The 21,681-nt window shown below is 58.2% G+C and overlaps 18 non-coding genes across 18 annotated transcripts; all 18 read right to left on the reverse strand.

Moving 5' to 3' along the window:
- Nucleotides 1-369: 369 nt before the first annotated feature.
- Nucleotides 370-533, reverse strand: LOC136599665 (U1 spliceosomal RNA). Its single transcript, XR_010789188.1, has one exon. It is a non-coding gene; the product is annotated as a U1 spliceosomal RNA (small nuclear RNA).
- Nucleotides 534-1,573: 1,040 nt separating this feature from the next.
- On the reverse strand, nucleotides 1,574-1,737 carry LOC136599666 (U1 spliceosomal RNA). Its single transcript, XR_010789189.1, has one exon. It is a non-coding gene; the product is annotated as a U1 spliceosomal RNA (small nuclear RNA).
- A 1,040-nt stretch (nucleotides 1,738-2,777) lies between these two features.
- LOC136599667 (U1 spliceosomal RNA) lies at nucleotides 2,778-2,941 on the reverse strand. The gene has a single exon (XR_010789190.1). It is a non-coding gene; the product is annotated as a U1 spliceosomal RNA (small nuclear RNA).
- Nucleotides 2,942-3,981: 1,040 nt separating this feature from the next.
- Nucleotides 3,982-4,145, reverse strand: LOC136599668 (U1 spliceosomal RNA). Its single transcript, XR_010789191.1, has one exon. It is a non-coding gene; the product is annotated as a U1 spliceosomal RNA (small nuclear RNA).
- A 1,040-nt stretch (nucleotides 4,146-5,185) lies between these two features.
- LOC136599670 (U1 spliceosomal RNA) lies at nucleotides 5,186-5,349 on the reverse strand. The gene has a single exon (XR_010789192.1). It is a non-coding gene; the product is annotated as a U1 spliceosomal RNA (small nuclear RNA).
- A 1,040-nt stretch (nucleotides 5,350-6,389) lies between these two features.
- Nucleotides 6,390-6,553, reverse strand: LOC136599671 (U1 spliceosomal RNA). The gene has a single exon (XR_010789193.1). It is a non-coding gene; the product is annotated as a U1 spliceosomal RNA (small nuclear RNA).
- Nucleotides 6,554-7,593: 1,040 nt separating this feature from the next.
- Nucleotides 7,594-7,757, reverse strand: LOC136599673 (U1 spliceosomal RNA). The gene has a single exon (XR_010789195.1). It is a non-coding gene; the product is annotated as a U1 spliceosomal RNA (small nuclear RNA).
- Nucleotides 7,758-8,797: 1,040 nt separating this feature from the next.
- LOC136599674 (U1 spliceosomal RNA) lies at nucleotides 8,798-8,961 on the reverse strand. The gene has a single exon (XR_010789196.1). It is a non-coding gene; the product is annotated as a U1 spliceosomal RNA (small nuclear RNA).
- Nucleotides 8,962-10,001: 1,040 nt separating this feature from the next.
- Nucleotides 10,002-10,165, reverse strand: LOC136599675 (U1 spliceosomal RNA). The gene has a single exon (XR_010789197.1). It is a non-coding gene; the product is annotated as a U1 spliceosomal RNA (small nuclear RNA).
- A 1,040-nt stretch (nucleotides 10,166-11,205) lies between these two features.
- On the reverse strand, nucleotides 11,206-11,369 carry LOC136599676 (U1 spliceosomal RNA). The gene has a single exon (XR_010789198.1). It is a non-coding gene; the product is annotated as a U1 spliceosomal RNA (small nuclear RNA).
- Nucleotides 11,370-12,409: 1,040 nt separating this feature from the next.
- On the reverse strand, nucleotides 12,410-12,574 carry LOC136599689 (U1 spliceosomal RNA). Its single transcript, XR_010789210.1, has one exon. It is a non-coding gene; the product is annotated as a U1 spliceosomal RNA (small nuclear RNA).
- A 1,040-nt stretch (nucleotides 12,575-13,614) lies between these two features.
- LOC136599677 (U1 spliceosomal RNA) lies at nucleotides 13,615-13,778 on the reverse strand. Its single transcript, XR_010789199.1, has one exon. It is a non-coding gene; the product is annotated as a U1 spliceosomal RNA (small nuclear RNA).
- A 1,040-nt stretch (nucleotides 13,779-14,818) lies between these two features.
- LOC136599678 (U1 spliceosomal RNA) lies at nucleotides 14,819-14,982 on the reverse strand. Its single transcript, XR_010789200.1, has one exon. It is a non-coding gene; the product is annotated as a U1 spliceosomal RNA (small nuclear RNA).
- Nucleotides 14,983-16,022: 1,040 nt separating this feature from the next.
- On the reverse strand, nucleotides 16,023-16,186 carry LOC136599679 (U1 spliceosomal RNA). Its single transcript, XR_010789201.1, has one exon. It is a non-coding gene; the product is annotated as a U1 spliceosomal RNA (small nuclear RNA).
- Nucleotides 16,187-17,226: 1,040 nt separating this feature from the next.
- LOC136599681 (U1 spliceosomal RNA) lies at nucleotides 17,227-17,390 on the reverse strand. Its single transcript, XR_010789202.1, has one exon. It is a non-coding gene; the product is annotated as a U1 spliceosomal RNA (small nuclear RNA).
- Nucleotides 17,391-18,430: 1,040 nt separating this feature from the next.
- On the reverse strand, nucleotides 18,431-18,594 carry LOC136599682 (U1 spliceosomal RNA). Its single transcript, XR_010789203.1, has one exon. It is a non-coding gene; the product is annotated as a U1 spliceosomal RNA (small nuclear RNA).
- A 1,040-nt stretch (nucleotides 18,595-19,634) lies between these two features.
- Nucleotides 19,635-19,798, reverse strand: LOC136599683 (U1 spliceosomal RNA). Its single transcript, XR_010789204.1, has one exon. It is a non-coding gene; the product is annotated as a U1 spliceosomal RNA (small nuclear RNA).
- Nucleotides 19,799-20,838: 1,040 nt separating this feature from the next.
- On the reverse strand, nucleotides 20,839-21,002 carry LOC136599685 (U1 spliceosomal RNA). Its single transcript, XR_010789206.1, has one exon. It is a non-coding gene; the product is annotated as a U1 spliceosomal RNA (small nuclear RNA).
- Between the last annotated feature and the right edge of the window lie 679 nt (nucleotides 21,003-21,681).

The following is a 21,681-nucleotide window of genomic DNA, read 5'->3' on the forward strand; positions in this document are numbered from 1 at the left end:
AAAAACACCCCATTGTTACATTGTTTCTTGCCAATGGAAGGCTCCTCACACTGTTGCTCGGTGTCCGTCCACGAGGGGGAGACAGAGGCTGCTTAAGTACTGCTCAATCTGCTATTCCGGCGGCCGCACGCCGTCCAAGCGAGGAGCCCCCGGGACGGAGCAGCAGTGAGAGCGACGACGATCCGGGATGGGGGCTGGAATCGTCCTTTTGGAAAGGTCCCAGGTTAATGGTCGAGATACCCTTTGTCCCGAGGCAGAGCCCAAGCAAAGCGGTGGGCCAGGGGAGAGCAATGGACTCGAGCAAGCAGCTGGACCTGCTAGCAGCAGTCCCGAGGAGGAGAAGAGCACTGTTTTTGAACCAGAGTAAATCAGGGGAAAGCGCGAACGCAGTCCCCCACTACCACAAATTATGCAGTCGAGTTTCCCGCATTTGGGGAAATCGCAGGGGTCAGCACACCCGGAGTGCAATGGATGAGCCTCACCCTGGGAGAACCACCTTAGTGATCATGGTATCTCCCCTGCCAGGTAAGTATGAGTTGCTCGGCGCCTGCCAGACGAGCCGCCCTCGGACGCAGCCCTGCTAGATCGCTGCGACTTTGTCGCCGTTTCCCAGGCGGGGGCCGCAAAGCGCCTGTAGGGATCGGCAGGCATCCTTGGCTCCGGCGCCGGGAGAGTGGGTGATGCCCCGCCGGTCTTCTTTTCCTGGAGCACCCCAAGCTTCTTCAACCACAGGCTCACTCCCAAGATGCACAGCAGCCTGCTCATTAGCATATGGGGGCGGGCCTTCGCCGCCACGCCCCACCGAGCAGTGCCAGCTCTCGACTAGGCATGGCAAACGCCCCCCGAAAGGCACGAGAGGCGTGCTCCGAGTTGCACGTTGCAGCTGGGGGAAAGGCCAGCAAGGCCCAAAGCAGCAGCAGCAGGCACAGCGAGGAGCCTCGTCTTAGACCAGGCAGGCACAATGATGATGTGCAGGAGAGAATGCACGGGGCGCAACGGTCCAGCAAGCCAAATGCTGAGGAGAGATGCTGTGAGAAGGAAGTCGCTCCAAAAGGTGGCTCCATAGATAAAAGAGAGAGAGAGAGAGAAAAAGAGAGAGAGAGAGAGAAAGAGAGAGAGAGAGAGAGAAAAAGAGAGAGAGAGAGAGAGAAAGAGAGCGAGCGCACACAGGTACAAGTGAAATGACAACAAACTTCCCCAAGCAAAAAACACCCCATTGTTACATTGTTTCTTGCCAATGGAAGGCTCCTCACACTGTTGCTCGGTGTCCGTCCACGAGGGGGAGACAGAGGCTGCTTAAGTACTGCTCAATCTGCTATTCCGGCGGCCGCACGCCGTCCAAGCGAGGAGCCCCCGGGACGGAGCAGCAGTGAGAGCGACGACGATCCGGGATGGGGGCTGGAATCGTCCTTTTGGAAAGGTCCCAGGTTAATGGTCGAGATACCCTTTGTCCCGAGGCAGAGCCCAAGCAAAGCGGTGGGCCAGGGGAGAGCAATGGACTCGAGCAAGCAGCTGGACCTGCTAGCAGCAGTCCCGAGGAGGAGAAGAGCACTGTTTTTGAACCAGAGTAAATCAGGGGAAAGCGCGAACGCAGTCCCCCACTACCACAAATTATGCAGTCGAGTTTCCCGCATTTGGGGAAATCGCAGGGGTCAGCACACCCGGAGTGCAATGGATGAGCCTCACCCTGGGAGAACCACCTTAGTGATCATGGTATCTCCCCTGCCAGGTAAGTATGAGTTGCTCGGCGCCTGCCAGACGAGCCGCCCTCGGACGCAGCCCTGCTAGATCGCTGCGACTTTGTCGCCGTTTCCCAGGCGGGGGCCGCAAAGCGCCTGTAGGGATCGGCAGGCATCCTTGGCTCCGGCGCCGGGAGAGTGGGTGATGCCCCGCCGGTCTTCTTTTCCTGGAGCACCCCAAGCTTCTTCAACCACAGGCTCACTCCCAAGATGCACAGCAGCCTGCTCATTAGCATATGGGGGCGGGCCTTCGCCGCCACGCCCCACCGAGCAGTGCCAGCTCTCGACTAGGCATGGCAAACGCCCCCCGAAAGGCACGAGAGGCGTGCTCCGAGTTGCACGTTGCAGCTGGGGGAAAGGCCAGCAAGGCCCAAAGCAGCAGCAGCAGGCACAGCGAGGAGCCTCGTCTTAGACCAGGCAGGCACAATGATGATGTGCAGGAGAGAATGCACGGGGCGCAACGGTCCAGCAAGCCAAATGCTGAGGAGAGATGCTGTGAGAAGGAAGTCGCTCCAAAAGGTGGCTCCATAGATAAAAGAGAGAGAGAGAGAGAAAAAGAGAGAGAGAGAGAGAAAGAGAGAGAGAGAGAGAGAAAAAGAGAGAGAGAGAGAGAGAAAGAGAGCGAGCGCACACAGGTACAAGTGAAATGACAACAAACTTCCCCAAGCAAAAAACACCCCATTGTTACATTGTTTCTTGCCAATGGAAGGCTCCTCACACTGTTGCTCGGTGTCCGTCCACGAGGGGGAGACAGAGGCTGCTTAAGTACTGCTCAATCTGCTATTCCGGCGGCCGCACGCCGTCCAAGCGAGGAGCCCCCGGGACGGAGCAGCAGTGAGAGCGACGACGATCCGGGATGGGGGCTGGAATCGTCCTTTTGGAAAGGTCCCAGGTTAATGGTCGAGATACCCTTTGTCCCGAGGCAGAGCCCAAGCAAAGCGGTGGGCCAGGGGAGAGCAATGGACTCGAGCAAGCAGCTGGACCTGCTAGCAGCAGTCCCGAGGAGGAGAAGAGCACTGTTTTTGAACCAGAGTAAATCAGGGGAAAGCGCGAACGCAGTCCCCCACTACCACAAATTATGCAGTCGAGTTTCCCGCATTTGGGGAAATCGCAGGGGTCAGCACACCCGGAGTGCAATGGATGAGCCTCACCCTGGGAGAACCACCTTAGTGATCATGGTATCTCCCCTGCCAGGTAAGTATGAGTTGCTCGGCGCCTGCCAGACGAGCCGCCCTCGGACGCAGCCCTGCTAGATCGCTGCGACTTTGTCGCCGTTTCCCAGGCGGGGGCCGCAAAGCGCCTGTAGGGATCGGCAGGCATCCTTGGCTCCGGCGCCGGGAGAGTGGGTGATGCCCCGCCGGTCTTCTTTTCCTGGAGCACCCCAAGCTTCTTCAACCACAGGCTCACTCCCAAGATGCACAGCAGCCTGCTCATTAGCATATGGGGGCGGGCCTTCGCCGCCACGCCCCACCGAGCAGTGCCAGCTCTCGACTAGGCATGGCAAACGCCCCCCGAAAGGCACGAGAGGCGTGCTCCGAGTTGCACGTTGCAGCTGGGGGAAAGGCCAGCAAGGCCCAAAGCAGCAGCAGCAGGCACAGCGAGGAGCCTCGTCTTAGACCAGGCAGGCACAATGATGATGTGCAGGAGAGAATGCACGGGGCGCAACGGTCCAGCAAGCCAAATGCTGAGGAGAGATGCTGTGAGAAGGAAGTCGCTCCAAAAGGTGGCTCCATAGATAAAAGAGAGAGAGAGAGAGAAAAAGAGAGAGAGAGAGAGAAAGAGAGAGAGAGAGAGAGAAAAAGAGAGAGAGAGAGAGAGAAAGAGAGCGAGCGCACACAGGTACAAGTGAAATGACAACAAACTTCCCCAAGCAAAAAACACCCCATTGTTACATTGTTTCTTGCCAATGGAAGGCTCCTCACACTGTTGCTCGGTGTCCATCCACGAGGGGGAGACAGAGGCTGCTTAAGTACTGCTCAATCTGCTATTCCGGCGGCCGCACGCCGTCCAAGCGAGGAGCCCCCGGGACGGAGCAGCAGTGAGAGCGACGACGATCCGGGATGGGGGCTGGAATCGTCCTTTTGGAAAGGTCCCAGGTTAATGGTCGAGATACCCTTTGTCCCGAGGCAGAGCCCAAGCAAAGCGGTGGGCCAGGGGAGAGCAATGGACTCGAGCAAGCAGCTGGACCTGCTAGCAGCAGTCCCGAGGAGGAGAAGAGCACTGTTTTTGAACCAGAGTAAATCAGGGGAAAGCGCGAACGCAGTCCCCCACTACCACAAATTATGCAGTCGAGTTTCCCGCATTTGGGGAAATCGCAGGGGTCAGCACACCCGGAGTGCAATGGATGAGCCTCACCCTGGGAGAACCACCTTAGTGATCATGGTATCTCCCCTGCCAGGTAAGTATGAGTTGCTCGGCGCCTGCCAGACGAGCCGCCCTCGGACGCAGCCCTGCTAGATCGCTGCGACTTTGTCGCCGTTTCCCAGGCGGGGGCCGCAAAGCGCCTGTAGGGATCGGCAGGCATCCTTGGCTCCGGCGCCGGGAGAGTGGGTGATGCCCCGCCGGTCTTCTTTTCCTGGAGCACCCCAAGCTTCTTCAACCACAGGCTCACTCCCAAGATGCACAGCAGCCTGCTCATTAGCATATGGGGGCGGGCCTTCGCCGCCACGCCCCACCGAGCAGTGCCAGCTCTCGACTAGGCATGGCAAACGCCCCCCGAAAGGCACGAGAGGCGTGCTCCGAGTTGCACGTTGCAGCTGGGGGAAAGGCCAGCAAGGCCCAAAGCAGCAGCAGCAGGCACAGCGAGGAGCCTCGTCTTAGACCAGGCAGGCACAATGATGATGTGCAGGAGAGAATGCACGGGGCGCAACGGTCCAGCAAGCCAAATGCTGAGGAGAGATGCTGTGAGAAGGAAGTCGCTCCAAAAGGTGGCTCCATAGATAAAAGAGAGAGAGAGAGAGAAAAAGAGAGAGAGAGAGAGAAAGAGAGAGAGAGAGAGAGAAAAAGAGAGAGAGAGAGAGAGAAAGAGAGCGAGCGCACACAGGTACAAGTGAAATGACAACAAACTTCCCCAAGCAAAAAACACCCCATTGTTACATTGTTTCTTGCCAATGGAAGGCTCCTCACACTGTTGCTCGGTGTCCGTCCACGAGGGGGAGACAGAGGCTGCTTAAGTACTGCTCAATCTGCTATTCCGGCGGCCGCACGCCGTCCAAGCGAGGAGCCCCCGGGACGGAGCAGCAGTGAGAGCGACGACGATCCGGGATGGGGGCTGGAATCGTCCTTTTGGAAAGGTCCCAGGTTAATGGTCGAGATACCCTTTGTCCCGAGGCAGAGCCCAAGCAAAGCGGTGGGCCAGGGGAGAGCAATGGACTCGAGCAAGCAGCTGGACCTGCTAGCAGCAGTCCCGAGGAGGAGAAGAGCACTGTTTTTGAACCAGAGTAAATCAGGGGAAAGCGCGAACGCAGTCCCCCACTACCACAAATTATGCAGTCGAGTTTCCCGCATTTGGGGAAATCGCAGGGGTCAGCACACCCGGAGTGCAATGGATGAGCCTCACCCTGGGAGAACCACCTTAGTGATCATGGTATCTCCCCTGCCAGGTAAGTATGAGTTGCTCGGCGCCTGCCAGACGAGCCGCCCTCGGACGCAGCCCTGCTAGATCGCTGCGACTTTGTCGCCGTTTCCCAGGCGGGGGCCGCAAAGCGCCTGTAGGGATCGGCAGGCATCCTTGGCTCCGGCGCCGGGAGAGTGGGTGATGCCCCGCCGGTCTTCTTTTCCTGGAGCACCCCAAGCTTCTTCAACCACAGGCTCACTCCCAAGATGCACAGCAGCCTGCTCATTAGCATATGGGGGCGGGCCTTCGCCGCCACGCCCCACCGAGCAGTGCCAGCTCTCGACTAGGCATGGCAAACGCCCCCCGAAAGGCACGAGAGGCGTGCTCCGAGTTGCACGTTGCAGCTGGGGGAAAGGCCAGCAAGGCCCAAAGCAGCAGCAGCAGGCACAGCGAGGAGCCTCGTCTTAGACCAGGCAGGCACAATGATGATGTGCAGGAGAGAATGCACGGGGCGCAACGGTCCAGCAAGCCAAATGCTGAGGAGAGATGCTGTGAGAAGGAAGTCGCTCCAAAAGGTGGCTCCATAGATAAAAGAGAGAGAGAGAGAGAAAAAGAGAGAGAGAGAGAGAAAGAGAGAGAGAGAGAGAGAAAAAGAGAGAGAGAGAGAGAGAAAGAGAGCGAGCGCACACAGGTACAAGTGAAATGACAACAAACTTCCCCAAGCAAAAAACACCCCATTGTTACATTGTTTCTTGCCAATGGAAGGCTCCTCACACTGTTGCTCGGTGTCCGTCCACGAGGGGGAGACAGAGGCTGCTTAAGTACTGCTCAATCTGCTATTCCGGCGGCCGCACGCCGTCCAAGCGAGGAGCCCCCGGGACGGAGCAGCAGTGAGAGCGACGACGATCCGGGATGGGGGCTGGAATCGTCCTTTTGGAAAGGTCCCAGGTTAATGGTCGAGATACCCTTTGTCCCGAGGCAGAGCCCAAGCAAAGCGGTGGGCCAGGGGAGAGCAATGGACTCGAGCAAGCAGCTGGACCTGCTAGCAGCAGTCCCGAGGAGGAGAAGAGCACTGTTTTTGAACCAGAGTAAATCAGGGGAAAGCGCGAACGCAGTCCCCCACTACCACAAATTATGCAGTCGAGTTTCCCGCATTTGGGGAAATCGCAGGGGTCAGCACACCCGGAGTGCAATGGATGAGCCTCACCCTGGGAGAACCACCTTAGTGATCATGGTATCTCCCCTGCCAGGTAAGTATGAGTTGCTCGGCGCCTGCCAGACGAGCCGCCCTCGGACGCAGCCCTGCTAGATCGCTGCGACTTTGTCGCCGTTTCCCAGGCGGGGGCCGCAAAGCGCCTGTAGGGATCGGCAGGCATCCTTGGCTCCGGCGCCGGGAGAGTGGGTGATGCCCCGCCGGTCTTCTTTTCCTGGAGCACCCCAAGCTTCTTCAACCACAGGCTCACTCCCAAGATGCACAGCAGCCTGCTCATTAGCATATGGGGGCGGGCCTTCGCCGCCACGCCCCACCGAGCAGTGCCAGCTCTCGACTAGGCATGGCAAACGCCCCCCGAAAGGCACGAGAGGCGTGCTCCGAGTTGCACGTTGCAGCTGGGGGAAAGGCCAGCAAGGCCCAAAGCAGCAGCAGCAGGCACAGCGAGGAGCCTCGTCTTAGACCAGGCAGGCACAATGATGATGTGCAGGAGAGAATGCACGGGGCGCAACGGTCCAGCAAGCCAAATGCTGAGGAGAGATGCTGTGAGAAGGAAGTCGCTCCAAAAGGTGGCTCCATAGATAAAAGAGAGAGAGAGAGAGAAAAAGAGAGAGAGAGAGAGAAAGAGAGAGAGAGAGAGAGAAAAAGAGAGAGAGAGAGAGAGAAAGAGAGCGAGCGCACACAGGTACAAGTGAAATGACAACAAACTTCCCCAAGCAAAAAACACCCCATTGTTACATTGTTTCTTGCCAATGGAAGGCTCCTCACACTGTTGCTCGGTGTCCGTCCACGAGGGGGAGACAGAGGCTGCTTAAGTACTGCTCAATCTGCTATTCCGGCGGCCGCACGCCGTCCAAGCGAGGAGCCCCCGGGACGGAGCAGCAGTGAGAGCGACGACGATCCGGGATGGGGGCTGGAATCGTCCTTTTGGAAAGGTCCCAGGTTAATGGTCGAGATACCCTTTGTCCCGAGGCAGAGCCCAAGCAAAGCGGTGGGCCAGGGGAGAGCAATGGACTCGAGCAAGCAGCTGGACCTGCTAGCAGCAGTCCCGAGGAGGAGAAGAGCACTGTTTTTGAACCAGAGTAAATCAGGGGAAAGCGCGAACGCAGTCCCCCACTACCACAAATTATGCAGTCGAGTTTCCCGCATTTGGGGAAATCGCAGGGGTCAGCACACCCGGAGTGCAATGGATGAGCCTCACCCTGGGAGAACCACCTTAGTGATCATGGTATCTCCCCTGCCAGGTAAGTATGAGTTGCTCGGCGCCTGCCAGACGAGCCGCCCTCGGACGCAGCCCTGCTAGATCGCTGCGACTTTGTCGCCGTTTCCCAGGCGGGGGCCGCAAAGCGCCTGTAGGGATCGGCAGGCATCCTTGGCTCCGGCGCCGGGAGAGTGGGTGATGCCCCGCCGGTCTTCTTTTCCTGGAGCACCCCAAGCTTCTTCAACCACAGGCTCACTCCCAAGATGCACAGCAGCCTGCTCATTAGCATATGGGGGCGGGCCTTCGCCGCCACGCCCCACCGAGCAGTGCCAGCTCTCGACTAGGCATGGCAAACGCCCCCCGAAAGGCACGAGAGGCGTGCTCCGAGTTGCACGTTGCAGCTGGGGGAAAGGCCAGCAAGGCCCAAAGCAGCAGCAGCAGGCACAGCGAGGAGCCTCGTCTTAGACCAGGCAGGCACAATGATGATGTGCAGGAGAGAATGCACGGGGCGCAACGGTCCAGCAAGCCAAATGCTGAGGAGAGATGCTGTGAGAAGGAAGTCGCTCCAAAAGGTGGCTCCATAGATAAAAGAGAGAGAGAGAGAGAAAAAGAGAGAGAGAGAGAGAAAGAGAGAGAGAGAGAGAGAAAAAGAGAGAGAGAGAGAGAGAAAGAGAGCGAGCGCACACAGGTACAAGTGAAATGACAACAAACTTCCCCAAGCAAAAAACACCCCATTGTTACATTGTTTCTTGCCAATGGAAGGCTCCTCACACTGTTGCTCGGTGTCCGTCCACGAGGGGGAGACAGAGGCTGCTTAAGTACTGCTCAATCTGCTATTCCGGCGGCCGCACGCCGTCCAAGCGAGGAGCCCCCGGGACGGAGCAGCAGTGAGAGCGACGACGATCCGGGATGGGGGCTGGAATCGTCCTTTTGGAAAGGTCCCAGGTTAATGGTCGAGATACCCTTTGTCCCGAGGCAGAGCCCAAGCAAAGCGGTGGGCCAGGGGAGAGCAATGGACTCGAGCAAGCAGCTGGACCTGCTAGCAGCAGTCCCGAGGAGGAGAAGAGCACTGTTTTTGAACCAGAGTAAATCAGGGGAAAGCGCGAACGCAGTCCCCCACTACCACAAATTATGCAGTCGAGTTTCCCGCATTTGGGGAAATCGCAGGGGTCAGCACACCCGGAGTGCAATGGATGAGCCTCACCCTGGGAGAACCACCTTAGTGATCATGGTATCTCCCCTGCCAGGTAAGTATGAGTTGCTCGGCGCCTGCCAGACGAGCCGCCCTCGGACGCAGCCCTGCTAGATCGCTGCGACTTTGTCGCCGTTTCCCAGGCGGGGGCCGCAAAGCGCCTGTAGGGATCGGCAGGCATCCTTGGCTCCGGCGCCGGGAGAGTGGGTGATGCCCCGCCGGTCTTCTTTTCCTGGAGCACCCCAAGCTTCTTCAACCACAGGCTCACTCCCAAGATGCACAGCAGCCTGCTCATTAGCATATGGGGGCGGGCCTTCGCCGCCACGCCCCACCGAGCAGTGCCAGCTCTCGACTAGGCATGGCAAACGCCCCCCGAAAGGCACGAGAGGCGTGCTCCGAGTTGCACGTTGCAGCTGGGGGAAAGGCCAGCAAGGCCCAAAGCAGCAGCAGCAGGCACAGCGAGGAGCCTCGTCTTAGACCAGGCAGGCACAATGATGATGTGCAGGAGAGAATGCACGGGGCGCAACGGTCCAGCAAGCCAAATGCTGAGGAGAGATGCTGTGAGAAGGAAGTCGCTCCAAAAGGTGGCTCCATAGATAAAAGAGAGAGAGAGAGAGAAAAAGAGAGAGAGAGAGAGAAAGAGAGAGAGAGAGAGAGAAAAAGAGAGAGAGAGAGAGAGAAAGAGAGCGAGCGCACACAGGTACAAGTGAAATGACAACAAACTTCCCCAAGCAAAAAACACCCCATTGTTACATTGTTTCTTGCCAATGGAAGGCTCCTCACACTGTTGCTCGGTGTCCGTCCACGAGGGGGAGACAGAGGCTGCTTAAGTACTGCTCAATCTGCTATTCCGGCGGCCGCACGCCGTCCAAGCGAGGAGCCCCCGGGACGGAGCAGCAGTGAGAGCGACGACGATCCGGGATGGGGGCTGGAATCGTCCTTTTGGAAAGGTCCCAGGTTAATGGTCGAGATACCCTTTGTCCCGAGGCAGAGCCCAAGCAAAGCGGTGGGCCAGGGGAGAGCAATGGACTCGAGCAAGCAGCTGGACCTGCTAGCAGCAGTCCCGAGGAGGAGAAGAGCACTGTTTTTGAACCAGAGTAAATCAGGGGAAAGCGCGAACGCAGTCCCCCACTACCACAAATTATGCAGTCGAGTTTCCCGCATTTGGGGAAATCGCAGGGGTCAGCACACCCGGAGTGCAATGGATGAGCCTCACCCTGGGAGAACCACCTTAGTGATCATGGTATCTCCCCTGCCAGGTAAGTATGAGTTGCTCGGCGCCTGCCAGACGAGCCGCCCTCGGACGCAGCCCTGCTAGATCGCTGCGACTTTGTCGCCGTTTCCCAGGCGGGGGCCGCAAAGCGCCTGTAGGGATCGGCAGGCATCCTTGGCTCCGGCGCCGGGAGAGTGGGTGATGCCCCGCCGGTCTTCTTTTCCTGGAGCACCCCAAGCTTCTTCAACCACAGGCTCACTCCCAAGATGCACAGCAGCCTGCTCATTAGCATATGGGGGCGGGCCTTCGCCGCCACGCCCCACCGAGCAGTGCCAGCTCTCGACTAGGCATGGCAAACGCCCCCCGAAAGGCACGAGAGGCGTGCTCCGAGTTGCACGTTGCAGCTGGGGGAAAGGCCAGCAAGGCCCAAAGCAGCAGCAGCAGGCACAGCGAGGAGCCTCGTCTTAGACCAGGCAGGCACAATGATGATGTGCAGGAGAGAATGCACGGGGCGCAACGGTCCAGCAAGCCAAATGCTGAGGAGAGATGCTGTGAGAAGGAAGTCGCTCCAAAAGGTGGCTCCATAGATAAAAGAGAGAGAGAGAGAGAAAAAGAGAGAGAGAGAGAGAAAGAGAGAGAGAGAGAGAGAAAAAGAGAGAGAGAGAGAGAGAAAGAGAGCGAGCGCACACAGGTACAAGTGAAATGACAACAAACTTCCCCAAGCAAAAAACACCCCATTGTTACATTGTTTCTTGCCAATGGAAGGCTCCTCACACTGTTGCTCGGTGTCCGTCCACGAGGGGGAGACAGAGGCTGCTTAAGTACTGCTCAATCTGCTATTCCGGCGGCCGCACGCCGTCCAAGCGAGGAGCCCCCGGGACGGAGCAGCAGTGAGAGCGACGACGATCCGGGATGGGGGCTGGAATCGTCCTTTTGGAAAGGTCCCAGGTTAATGGTCGAGATACCCTTTGTCCCGAGGCAGAGCCCAAGCAAAGCGGTGGGCCAGGGGAGAGCAATGGACTCGAGCAAGCAGCTGGACCTGCTAGCAGCAGTCCCGAGGAGGAGAAGAGCACTGTTTTTGAACCAGAGTAAATCAGGGGAAAGCGCGAACGCAGTCCCCCACTACCACAAATTATGCAGTCGAGTTTCCCGCATTTGGGGAAATCGCAGGGGTCAGCACACCCGGAGTGCAATGGATGAGCCTCACCCTGGGAGAACCACCTTAGTGATCATGGTATCTCCCCTGCCAGGTAAGTATGAGTTGCTCGGCGCCTGCCAGACGAGCCGCCCTCGGACGCAGCCCTGCTAGATCGCTGCGACTTTGTCGCCGTTTCCCAGGCGGGGGCCGCAAAGCGCCTGTAGGGATCGGCAGGCATCCTTGGCTCCGGCGCCGGGAGAGTGGGTGATGCCCCGCCGGTCTTCTTTTCCTGGAGCACCCCAAGCTTCTTCAACCACAGGCTCACTCCCAAGATGCACAGCAGCCTGCTCATTAGCATATGGGGGCGGGCCTTCGCCGCCACGCCCCACCGAGCAGTGCCAGCTCTCGACTAGGCATGGCAAACGCCCCCCGAAAGGCACGAGAGGCGTGCTCCGAGTTGCACGTTGCAGCTGGGGGAAAGGCCAGCAAGGCCCAAAGCAGCAGCAGCAGGCACAGCGAGGAGCCTCGTCTTAGACCAGGCAGGCACAATGATGATGTGCAGGAGAGAATGCACGGGGCGCAACGGTCCAGCAAGCCAAATGCTGAGGAGAGATGCTGTGAGAAGGAAGTCGCTCCAAAAGGTGGCTCCATAGATAAAAGAGAGAGAGAGAGAGAAAAAGAGAGAGAGAGAGAGAAAGAGAGAGAGAGAGAGAGAAAAAGAGAGAGAGAGAGAGAGAAAGAGAGCGAGCGCACACAGGTACAAGTGAAATGACAACAAACTTCCCCAAGCAAAAAACACCCCATTGTTACATTGTTTCTTGCCAATGGAAGGCTCCTCACACTGTTGCTCGGTGTCCGTCCACGAGGGGGAGACAGAGGCTGCTTAAGTACTGCTCAATCTGCTATTCCGGCGGCCGCACGCCGTCCAAGCGAGGAGCCCCCGGGACGGAGCAGCAGTGAGAGCGACGACGATCCGGGATGGGGGCTGGAATCGTCCTTTTGGAAAGGTCCCAGGTTAATGGTCGAGATACCCTTTGTCCCGAGGCAGAGCCCAAGCAAAGCGGTGGGCCAGGGGAGAGCAATGGACTCGAGCAAGCAGCTGGACCTGCTAGCAGCAGTCCCGAGGAGGAGAAGAGCACTGTTTTTGAACCAGAGTAAATCAGGGGAAAGCTGCGAACGCAGTCCCCCACTACCACAAATTATGCAGTCGAGTTTCCCGCATTTGGGGAAATCGCAGGGGTCAGCACACCCGGAGTGCAATGGATGAGCCTCACCCTGGGAGAACCACCTTAGTGATCATGGTATCTCCCCTGCCAGGTAAGTATGAGTTGCTCGGCGCCTGCCAGACGAGCCGCCCTCGGACGCAGCCCTGCTAGATCGCTGCGACTTTGTCGCCGTTTCCCAGGCGGGGGCCGCAAAGCGCCTGTAGGGATCGGCAGGCATCCTTGGCTCCGGCGCCGGGAGAGTGGGTGATGCCCCGCCGGTCTTCTTTTCCTGGAGCACCCCAAGCTTCTTCAACCACAGGCTCACTCCCAAGATGCACAGCAGCCTGCTCATTAGCATATGGGGGCGGGCCTTCGCCGCCACGCCCCACCGAGCAGTGCCAGCTCTCGACTAGGCATGGCAAACGCCCCCCGAAAGGCACGAGAGGCGTGCTCCGAGTTGCACGTTGCAGCTGGGGGAAAGGCCAGCAAGGCCCAAAGCAGCAGCAGCAGGCACAGCGAGGAGCCTCGTCTTAGACCAGGCAGGCACAATGATGATGTGCAGGAGAGAATGCACGGGGCGCAACGGTCCAGCAAGCCAAATGCTGAGGAGAGATGCTGTGAGAAGGAAGTCGCTCCAAAAGGTGGCTCCATAGATAAAAGAGAGAGAGAGAGAGAAAAAGAGAGAGAGAGAGAGAAAGAGAGAGAGAGAGAGAGAAAAAGAGAGAGAGAGAGAGAGAAAGAGAGCGAGCGCACACAGGTACAAGTGAAATGACAACAAACTTCCCCAAGCAAAAAACACCCCATTGTTACATTGTTTCTTGCCAATGGAAGGCTCCTCACACTGTTGCTCGGTGTCCGTCCACGAGGGGGAGACAGAGGCTGCTTAAGTACTGCTCAATCTGCTATTCCGGCGGCCGCACGCCGTCCAAGCGAGGAGCCCCCGGGACGGAGCAGCAGTGAGAGCGACGACGATCCGGGATGGGGGCTGGAATCGTCCTTTTGGAAAGGTCCCAGGTTAATGGTCGAGATACCCTTTGTCCCGAGGCAGAGCCCAAGCAAAGCGGTGGGCCAGGGGAGAGCAATGGACTCGAGCAAGCAGCTGGACCTGCTAGCAGCAGTCCCGAGGAGGAGAAGAGCACTGTTTTTGAACCAGAGTAAATCAGGGGAAAGCGCGAACGCAGTCCCCCACTACCACAAATTATGCAGTCGAGTTTCCCGCATTTGGGGAAATCGCAGGGGTCAGCACACCCGGAGTGCAATGGATGAGCCTCACCCTGGGAGAACCACCTTAGTGATCATGGTATCTCCCCTGCCAGGTAAGTATGAGTTGCTCGGCGCCTGCCAGACGAGCCGCCCTCGGACGCAGCCCTGCTAGATCGCTGCGACTTTGTCGCCGTTTCCCAGGCGGGGGCCGCAAAGCGCCTGTAGGGATCGGCAGGCATCCTTGGCTCCGGCGCCGGGAGAGTGGGTGATGCCCCGCCGGTCTTCTTTTCCTGGAGCACCCCAAGCTTCTTCAACCACAGGCTCACTCCCAAGATGCACAGCAGCCTGCTCATTAGCATATGGGGGCGGGCCTTCGCCGCCACGCCCCACCGAGCAGTGCCAGCTCTCGACTAGGCATGGCAAACGCCCCCCGAAAGGCACGAGAGGCGTGCTCCGAGTTGCACGTTGCAGCTGGGGGAAAGGCCAGCAAGGCCCAAAGCAGCAGCAGCAGGCACAGCGAGGAGCCTCGTCTTAGACCAGGCAGGCACAATGATGATGTGCAGGAGAGAATGCACGGGGCGCAACGGTCCAGCAAGCCAAATGCTGAGGAGAGATGCTGTGAGAAGGAAGTCGCTCCAAAAGGTGGCTCCATAGATAAAAGAGAGAGAGAGAGAGAAAAAGAGAGAGAGAGAGAGAAAGAGAGAGAGAGAGAGAGAAAAAGAGAGAGAGAGAGAGAGAAAGAGAGCGAGCGCACACAGGTACAAGTGAAATGACAACAAACTTCCCCAAGCAAAAAACACCCCATTGTTACATTGTTTCTTGCCAATGGAAGGCTCCTCACACTGTTGCTCGGTGTCCGTCCACGAGGGGGAGACAGAGGCTGCTTAAGTACTGCTCAATCTGCTATTCCGGCGGCCGCACGCCGTCCAAGCGAGGAGCCCCCGGGACGGAGCAGCAGTGAGAGCGACGACGATCCGGGATGGGGGCTGGAATCGTCCTTTTGGAAAGGTCCCAGGTTAATGGTCGAGATACCCTTTGTCCCGAGGCAGAGCCCAAGCAAAGCGGTGGGCCAGGGGAGAGCAATGGACTCGAGCAAGCAGCTGGACCTGCTAGCAGCAGTCCCGAGGAGGAGAAGAGCACTGTTTTTGAACCAGAGTAAATCAGGGGAAAGCGCGAACGCAGTCCCCCACTACCACAAATTATGCAGTCGAGTTTCCCGCATTTGGGGAAATCGCAGGGGTCAGCACACCCGGAGTGCAATGGATGAGCCTCACCCTGGGAGAACCACCTTAGTGATCATGGTATCTCCCCTGCCAGGTAAGTATGAGTTGCTCGGCGCCTGCCAGACGAGCCGCCCTCGGACGCAGCCCTGCTAGATCGCTGCGACTTTGTCGCCGTTTCCCAGGCGGGGGCCGCAAAGCGCCTGTAGGGATCGGCAGGCATCCTTGGCTCCGGCGCCGGGAGAGTGGGTGATGCCCCGCCGGTCTTCTTTTCCTGGAGCACCCCAAGCTTCTTCAACCACAGGCTCACTCCCAAGATGCACAGCAGCCTGCTCATTAGCATATGGGGGCGGGCCTTCGCCGCCACGCCCCACCGAGCAGTGCCAGCTCTCGACTAGGCATGGCAAACGCCCCCCGAAAGGCACGAGAGGCGTGCTCCGAGTTGCACGTTGCAGCTGGGGGAAAGGCCAGCAAGGCCCAAAGCAGCAGCAGCAGGCACAGCGAGGAGCCTCGTCTTAGACCAGGCAGGCACAATGATGATGTGCAGGAGAGAATGCACGGGGCGCAACGGTCCAGCAAGCCAAATGCTGAGGAGAGATGCTGTGAGAAGGAAGTCGCTCCAAAAGGTGGCTCCATAGATAAAAGAGAGAGAGAGAGAGAAAAAGAGAGAGAGAGAGAGAAAGAGAGAGAGAGAGAGAGAAAAAGAGAGAGAGAGAGAGAGAAAGAGAGCGAGCGCACACAGGTACAAGTGAAATGACAACAAACTTCCCCAAGCAAAAAACACCCCATTGTTACATTGTTTCTTGCCAATGGAAGGCTCCTCACACTGTTGCTCGGTGTCCGTCCACGAGGGGGAGACAGAGGCTGCTTAAGTACTGCTCAATCTGCTATTCCGGCGGCCGCACGCCGTCCAAGCGAGGAGCCCCCGGGACGGAGCAGCAGTGAGAGCGACGACGATCCGGGATGGGGGCTGGAATCGTCCTTTTGGAAAGGTCCCAGGTTAATGGTCGAGATACCCTTTGTCCCGAGGCAGAGCCCAAGCAAAGCGGTGGGCCAGGGGAGAGCAATGGACTCGAGCAAGCAGCTGGACCTGCTAGCAGCAGTCCCGAGGAGGAGAAGAGCACTGTTTTTGAACCAGAGTAAATCAGGGGAAAGCGCGAACGCAGTCCCCCACTACCACAAATTATGCAGTCGAGTTTCCCGCATTTGGGGAAATCGCAGGGGTCAGCACACCCGGAGTGCAATGGATGAGCCTCACCCTGGGAGAACCACCTTAGTGATCATGGTATCTCCCCTGCCAGGTAAGTATGAGTTGCTCGGCGCCTGCCAGACGAGCCGCCCTCGGACGCAGCCCTGCTAGATCGCTGCGACTTTGTCGCCGTTTCCCAGGCGGGGGCCGCAAAGCGCCTGTAGGGATCGGCAGGCATCCTTGGCTCCGGCGCCGGGAGAGTGGGTGATGCCCCGCCGGTCTTCTTTTCCTGGAGCACCCCAAGCTTCTTCAACCACAGGCTCACTCCCAAGATGCACAGCAGCCTGCTCATTAGCATATGGGGGCGGGCCTTCGCCGCCACGCCCCACCGAGCAGTGCCAGCTCTCGACTAGGCATGGCAAACGCCCCCCGAAAGGCACGAGAGGCGTGCTCCGAGTTGCACGTTGCAGCTGGGGGAAAGGCCAGCAAGGCCCAAAGCAGCAGCAGCAGGCACAGCGAGGAGCCTCGTCTTAGACCAGGCAGGCACAATGATGATGTGCAGGAGAGAATGCACGGGGCGCAACGGTCCAGCAAGCCAAATGCTGAGGAGAGATGCTGTGAGAAGGAAGTCGCTCCAAAAGGTGGCTCCATAGATAAAAGAGAGAGAGAGAGAGAAAAAGAGAGAGAGAGAGAGAAAGAGAGAGAGAGAGAGAGAAAAAGAGAGAGAGAGAGAGAGAAAGAGAGCGAGCGCACACAGGTACAAGTGAAATGACAACAAACTTCCCCAAGCAAAAAACACCCCATTGTTACATTGTTTCTTGCCAATGGAAGGCTCCTCACACTGTTGCTCGGTGTCCGTCCACGAGGGGGAGACAGAGGCTGCTTAAGTACTGCTCAATCTGCTATTCCGGCGGCCGCACGCCGTCCAAGCGAGGAGCCCCCGGGACGGAGCAGCAGTGAGAGCGACGACGATCCGGGATGGGGGCTGGAATCGTCCTTTTGGAAAGGTCCCAGGTTAATGGTCGAGATACCCTTTGTCCCGAGGCAGAGCCCAAGCAAAGCGGTGGGCCAGGGGAGAGCAATGGACTCGAGCAAGCAGCTGGACCTGCTAGCAGCAGTCCCGAGGAGGAGAAGAGCACTGTTTTTGAACCAGAGTAAATCAGGGGAAAGCGCGAACGCAGTCCCCCACTACCACAAATTATGCAGTCGAGTTTCCCGCATTTGGGGAAATCGCAGGGGTCAGCACACCCGGAGTGCAATGGATGAGCCTCACCCTGGGAGAACCACCTTAGTGATCATGGTATCTCCCCTGCCAGGTAAGTATGAGTTGCTCGGCGCCTGCCAGACGAGCCGCCCTCGGACGCAGCCCTGCTAGATCGCTGCGACTTTGTCGCCGTTTCCCAGGCGGGGGCCGCAAAGCGCCTGTAGGGATCGGCAGGCATCCTTGGCTCCGGCGCCGGGAGAGTGGGTGATGCCCCGCCGGTCTTCTTTTCCTGGAGCACCCCAAGCTTCTTCAACCACAGGCTCACTCCCAAGATGCACAGCAGCCTGCTCATTAGCATATGGGGGCGGGCCTTCGCCGCCACGCCCCACCGAGCAGTGCCAGCTCTCGACTAGGCATGGCAAACGCCCCCCGAAAGGCACGAGAGGCGTGCTCCGAGTTGCACGTTGCAGCTGGGGGAAAGGCCAGCAAGGCCCAAAGCAGCAGCAGCAGGCACAGCGAGGAGCCTCGTCTTAGACCAGGCAGGCACAATGATGATGTGCAGGAGAGAATGCACGGGGCGCAACGGTCCAGCAAGCCAAATGCTGAGGAGAGATGCTGTGAGAAGGAAGTCGCTCCAAAAGGTGGCTCCATAGATAAAAGAGAGAGAGAGAGAGAAAAAGAGAGAGAGAGAGAGAAAGAGAGAGAGAGAGAGAGAAAAAGAGAGAGAGAGAGAGAGAAAGAGAGCGAGCGCACACAGGTACAAGTGAAATGACAACAAACTTCCCCAAGCAAAAAACACCCCATTGTTACATTGTTTCTTGCCAATGGAAGGCTCCTCACACTGTTGCTCGGTGTCCGTCCACGAGGGGGAGACAGAGGCTGCTTAAGTACTGCTCAATCTGCTATTCCGGCGGCCGCACGCCGTCCAAGCGAGGAGCCCCCGGGACGGAGCAGCAGTGAGAGCGACGACGATCCGGGATGGGGGCTGGAATCGTCCTTTTGGAAAGGTCCCAGGTTAATGGTCGAGATACCCTTTGTCCCGAGGCAGAGCCCAAGCAAAGCGGTGGGCCAGGGGAGAGCAATGGACTCGAGCAAGCAGCTGGACCTGCTAGCAGCAGTCCCGAGGAGGAGAAGAGCACTGTTTTTGAACCAGAGTAAATCAGGGGAAAGCGCGAACGCAGTCCCCCACTACCACAAATTATGCAGTCGAGTTTCCCGCATTTGGGGAAATCGCAGGGGTCAGCACACCCGGAGTGCAATGGATGAGCCTCACCCTGGGAGAACCACCTTAGTGATCATGGTATCTCCCCTGCCAGGTAAGTATGAGTTGCTCGGCGCCTGCCAGACGAGCCGCCCTCGGACGCAGCCCTGCTAGATCGCTGCGACTTTGTCGCCGTTTCCCAGGCGGGGGCCGCAAAGCGCCTGTAGGGATCGGCAGGCATCCTTGGCTCCGGCGCCGGGAGAGTGGGTGATGCCCCGCCGGTCTTCTTTTCCTGGAGCACCCCAAGCTTCTTCAACCACAGGCTCACTCCCAAGATGCACAGCAGCCTGCTCATTAGCATATGGGGGCGGGCCTTCGCCGCCACGCCCCACCGAGCAGTGCCAGCTCTCGACTAGGCATGGCAAACGCCCCCCGAAAGGCACGAGAGGCGTGCTCCGAGTTGCACGTTGCAGCTGGGGGAAAGGCCAGCAAGGCCCAAAGCAGCAGCAGCAGGCACAGCGAGGAGCCTCGTCTTAGACCAGGCAGGCACAATGATGATGTGCAGGAGAGAATGCACGGGGCGCAACGGTCCAGCAAGCCAAATGCTGAGGAGAGATGCTGTGAGAAGGAAGTCGCTCCAAAAGGTGGCTCCATAGATAAAAGAGAGAGAGAGAGAGAAAAAGAGAGAGAGAGAGAGAAAGAGAGAGAGAGAGAGAGAAAAAGAGAGAGAGAGAGAGAGAAAGAGAGCGAGCGCACACAGGTACAAGTGAAATGACAACAAACTTCCCCAAGCAAAAAACACCCCATTGTTACATTGTTTCTTGCCAATGGAAGGCTCCTCACACTGTTGCTCGGTGTCCGTCCACGAGGGGGAGACAGAGGCTGCTTAAGTACTGCTCAATCTGCTATTCCGGCGGCCGCACGCCGTCCAAGCGAGGAGCCCCCGGGACGGAGCAGCAGTGAGAGCGACGACGATCCGGGATGGGGGCTGGAATCGTCCTTTTGGAAAGGTCCCAGGTTAATGGTCGAGATACCCTTTGTCCCGAGGCAGAGCCCAAGCAAAGCGGTGGGCCAGGGGAGAGCAATGGACTCGAGCAAGCAGCTGGACCTGCTAGCAGCAGTCCCGAGGAGGAGAAGAGCACTGTTTTTGAACCAGAGTAAATCAGGGGAAAGCGCGAACGCAGTCCCCCACTACCACAAATTATGCAGTCGAGTTTCCCGCATTTGGGGAAATCGCAGGGGTCAGCACACCCGGAGTGCAATGGATGAGCCTCACCCTGGGAGAACCACCTTAGTGATCATGGTATCTCCCCTGCCAGGTAAGTATGAGTTGCTCGGCGCCTGCCAGACGAGCCGCCCTCGGACGCAGCCCTGCTAGATCGCTGCGACTTTGTCGCCGTTTCCCAGGCGGGGGCCGCAAAGCGCCTGTAGGGATCGGCAGGCATCCTTGGCTCCGGCGCCGGGAGAGTGGGTGATGCCCCGCCGGTCTTCTTTTCCTGGAGCACCCCAAGCTTCTTCAACCACAGGCTCACTCCCAAGATGCACAGCAGCCTGCTCATTAGCATATGGGGGCGGGCCTTCGCCGCCACGCCCCACCGAGCAGTGCCAGCTCTCGACTAGGCATGGCAAACGCCCCCCGAAAGGCACGAGAGGCGTGCTCCGAGTTGCACGTTGCAGCTGGGGGAAAGGCCAGCAAGGCCCAAAGCAGCAGCAGCAGGCACAGCGAGGAGCCTCGTCTTAGACCAGGCAGGCACAATGATGATGTGCAGGAGAGAATGCACGGGGCGCAACGGTCCAGCAAGCCAAATGCTGAGGAGAGATGCTGTGAGAAGGAAGTCGCTCCAAAAGGTGGCTCCATAGATAAAAGAGAGAGAGAGAGAGAAAAAGAGAGAGAGAGAGAGAAAGAGAGAGAGAGAGAGAGAAAAAGAGAGAGAGAGAGAGAGAAAGAGAGCGAGCGCACACAGGTACAAGTGAAATGACAACAAACTTCCCCAAGCAAAAAACACCCCATTGTTACATTGTTTCTTGCCAATGGAAGGCTCCTCACACTGTTGCTCGGTGTCCGTCCACGAGGGGGAGACAGAGGCTGCTTAAGTACTGCTCAATCTGCTATTCCGGCGGCCGCACGCCGTCCAAGCGAGGAGCCCCCGGGACGGAGCAGCAGTGAGAGCGACGACGATCCGGGATGGGGGCTGGAATCGTCCTTTTGGAAAGGTCCCAGGTTAATGGTCGAGATACCCTTTGTCCCGAGGCAGAGCCCAAGCAAAGCGGTGGGCCAGGGGAGAGCAATGGACTCGAGCAAGCAGCTGGACCTGCTAGCAGCAGTCCCGAGGAGGAGAAGAGCACTGTTTTTGAACCAGAGTAAATCAGGGGAAAGCGCGAACGCAGTCCCCCACTACCACAAATTATGCAGTCGAGTTTCCCGCATTTGGGGAAATCGCAGGGGTCAGCACACCCGGAGTGCAATGGATGAGCCTCACCCTGGGAGAACCACCTTAGTGATCATGGTATCTCCCCTGCCAGGTAAGTATGAGTTGCTCGGCGCCTGCCAGACGAGCCGCCCTCGGACGCAGCCCTGCTAGATCGCTGCGACTTTGTCGCCGTTTCCCAGGCGGGGGCCGCAAAGCGCCTGTAGGGATCGGCAGGCATCCTTGGCTCCGGCGCCGGGAGAGTGGGTGATGCCCCGCCGGTCTTCTTTTCCTGGAGCACCCCAAGCTTCTTCAACCACAGGCTCACTCCCAAGATGCACAGCAGCCTGCTCATTAGCATATGGGGGCGGGCCTTCGCCGCCACGCCCCACCGAGCAGTGCCAGCTCTCGACTAGGCATGGCAAACGCCCCCCGAAAGGCACGAGAGGCGTGCTCCGAGTTGCACGTTGCAGCTGGGGGAAAGGCCAGCAAGGCCCAAAGCAGCAGCAGCAGGCACAGCGAGGAGCCTCGTCTTAGACCAGGCAGGCACAATGATGATGTGCAGGAGAGAATGCACGGGGCGCAACGGTCCAGCAAGCCAAATGCTGAGGAGAGATGCTGTGAGAAGGAAGTCGCTCCAAAAGGTGGCTCCATAGATAAAAGAGAGAGAGAGAGAGAAAAAGAGAGAGAGAGAGAGAAAGAGAGAGAGAGAGAGAGAAAAAGAGAGAGAGAGAGAGAGAAAGAGAGCGAGCGCACACAGGTACAAGTGAAATGACAACAAACTTCCCCAAGCAAAAAACAC

Source organism: Eleutherodactylus coqui, unplaced genomic scaffold (assembly GCF_035609145.1).
Source record: "Eleutherodactylus coqui strain aEleCoq1 unplaced genomic scaffold, aEleCoq1.hap1 HAP1_SCAFFOLD_306, whole genome shotgun sequence".
Lineage (NCBI taxonomy): Eukaryota > Metazoa > Chordata > Amphibia > Anura > Eleutherodactylidae > Eleutherodactylus > Eleutherodactylus coqui.